Raw genomic sequence first — 2506 nt, forward strand, 5'->3', positions numbered from 1 at the left:
CACCCAATTGAGTAACGGAGTCCACTTCATGCTTTCCTCCTCTAGTAGCCTTGCGAGGTCTACTATATTGTGAGTTATGGACCGCCATTTCTTAAATCTTGTTCCATGTTTGATTGTCATCAACTTCGGTGAACATTCCATTTGATCCCATGTTGAGAATGTTCCTTGAATCTTCATATAAACCGTTCCAAAATTGTTGTACCAAAAACCATTCGCTAAGTCCATGGTGAGGACATGAGCGACAAATTCCCTTGAACCGCTCCCAAGCTTCATACAAAGATTCTTCATCCCTTTGCTTAAAACCCGTAATTTGAGCTCTTAGCATGTTAGTCTTTTCCGGTGGGTAGAATTTTTTGTAGAAAGCAAGAGCCAACTTCTTCCAAGAATCTATTCCGAGAGTGGCCTTATCAAGGCCCTTCAACCATTGTTTCGCGGTGCCGATTAGAGAAAAAGGAAATAAGACCCATCGAATTTGGTCTTGAGTCACACCGGTTTGAGAGATTGCATCACAATAGTCGCAAAAGGTTTCCATATTAGAATGAGGGTCTTCACTAGGCATCCCCCCAAATTGGCTCCTTTCGACTAATTGGATAAAGGCGGATTTGGCAATAAAATTTCCGGTTAGATGTTGTGGTGTAGGAGTACCATTAGGTAGGTTCTCCTCGGTGGGTACGGAATGTGACGAGAATTTAGGCATTGTAGGTTGATTTTGTGGGGTATTGTGTAATGGGTTCTCCTCTCGTTCTATTGCGAAAGGGTTGATGAACTCAATAGTTGGTTGAACAACTTCACTAATACCTCTCAAATTCCTCCTAGCAAATCTCCTATTGTTTGTCAAGGTTCTTTCAATTTCACGGTCAAAAGGAAACAAATCACCTTGTGACCTTCTAGACATGCAAAATATCAAACAACTCGAAAACAATTAGAACAAACCTTGAGGAGTTTTACTTCCCCAAGGCGAAGAAAGACACAACTAATAACAATAAAAGGAAATCTAAATCAAGTAAACACCGTCCCCGGCAACGGCACCATTTTTGATCGGTCCGTTTCGTATTCACAATTTAAGGTGTGGTCGTTGGGTCACGTCCGAATCAAAACACAATTTATATCTTCACAAACAACTCTACAATTAGTAAAGAGGCAAGTAAAGGTCGGATCCCAAGGGACGGGTATTGAAATGAGATTTCTATTGCAACTAGTGGTGTCTTAGGGGTGTCACAAATTGGGTTGATGTAGAAGGTCACTAAACTAAAATATCAATGAAAATAAACAAGCAAGATGAATTAAAGGGTTGTAAACAATTGATTAAAAAGCACTAGGGTGTCATGGGATCATAGGGGAATCATGGGAATTGATCATACAAACATGTTCTCAAATTATAAGCAAGCAATTATTGTTGTGATGGATTGAGTTGGGTTATATCTTACAATCCTAGGAAAGTTTGGGTCCCGGAGCCGAATCAATTAGATTGTACAACACCTACAAGTCGACTTAATCTTCCCTACTCAACAACATGCATGGTCTAATGAGACTCGAGTTGGTTTATGTCTTACAAGTCTCATTGAAAAGATAGGTGATGGTAGTAAATGCAAGGATTCATAGGCTTAGCATTTCATCAAACATAACATGTGCATGAGTTGAGATCAAAACAAGCAAGCAAATAAAACATGAAAGCATATTAATTTAAGCATGAATCATCCCCCATGTTGGTTTCCCCTAATCACCCATTAACCCTAGCTAAGAGACTACTCACTCATTATCATGTTGATCATGCTAGCAAGGTTGTCAATCATACCAACAAAATGAAACATGATGAATAAATGAAAGTAATTAACAATAATTAAAAAGGGATTAAGAGAATTATACCTACTAATGATTCCAATAATAAAGCAAAGATAAAAGAAGTACTTGATGCTTGATTGAGAGGTTGTCAATCTCCCAATAATAACCCAAATAATCTTCAATTACCCAAAATAAAGGATGAACAAAAGAGAGATTAAGGAAATAAAACTTGTATTAGAACTTGATTAATTGTTGATTACAAAACTAAAGAGAGATTTGATTGATATTAACTACTCTAATTATTGATAAGAAGAACATGCTCTTCTAATTAAACTAATGGGGTATTTATAGTGGAAATTAGGGGGATGCATTAGGGTTAACTAAGGGCTAAACTAGTAATTACACTTTTTAGATTGAGCAGGGAGGAGCCGGTATTTTTCGAAGGAAGGGCTTCTTTCTTTGTAGCTTGGAAAAGACGAAATTGCGCTGTAGAGGAATCCGAGCGGATTAGAGTCGGGACAGGCGGATTCGGGCGATGGAACACGAGCGGATTCAAGAGAATCCGGGCGGATTGTGGTGGCTAAACCCGAGCGTCTTGGTGGAAAACCGCACGGATTGTGCAGGTGGAGGACGGTCGGATTATAGACAATCCGCACGGATTGTGCCTCAGCAAGACGACTTCTTCTTTTCTCCCCTTTTCTTCATAAATTCCTTGTGGATTTCC

The 2506-nt window shown here is 39.2% G+C and overlaps 1 non-coding gene across 1 annotated transcript; it reads left to right on the top strand.

Annotated features, from left to right (window-relative positions):
• Positions 1-218: 218 nt before the first annotated feature.
• On the top strand, positions 219-325 carry LOC141625876 (small nucleolar RNA R71). Its single transcript, XR_012535622.1, has one exon. It is a non-coding gene; the product is annotated as a small nucleolar RNA R71 (small nucleolar RNA).
• The last annotated feature ends 2181 nt before the right edge of the window (positions 326-2506 follow it).

This window comes from Silene latifolia, chromosome X (genome assembly GCF_048544455.1).
Source record: "Silene latifolia isolate original U9 population chromosome X, ASM4854445v1, whole genome shotgun sequence".
NCBI classification, from domain to species: domain Eukaryota; kingdom Viridiplantae; phylum Streptophyta; class Magnoliopsida; order Caryophyllales; family Caryophyllaceae; genus Silene; species Silene latifolia.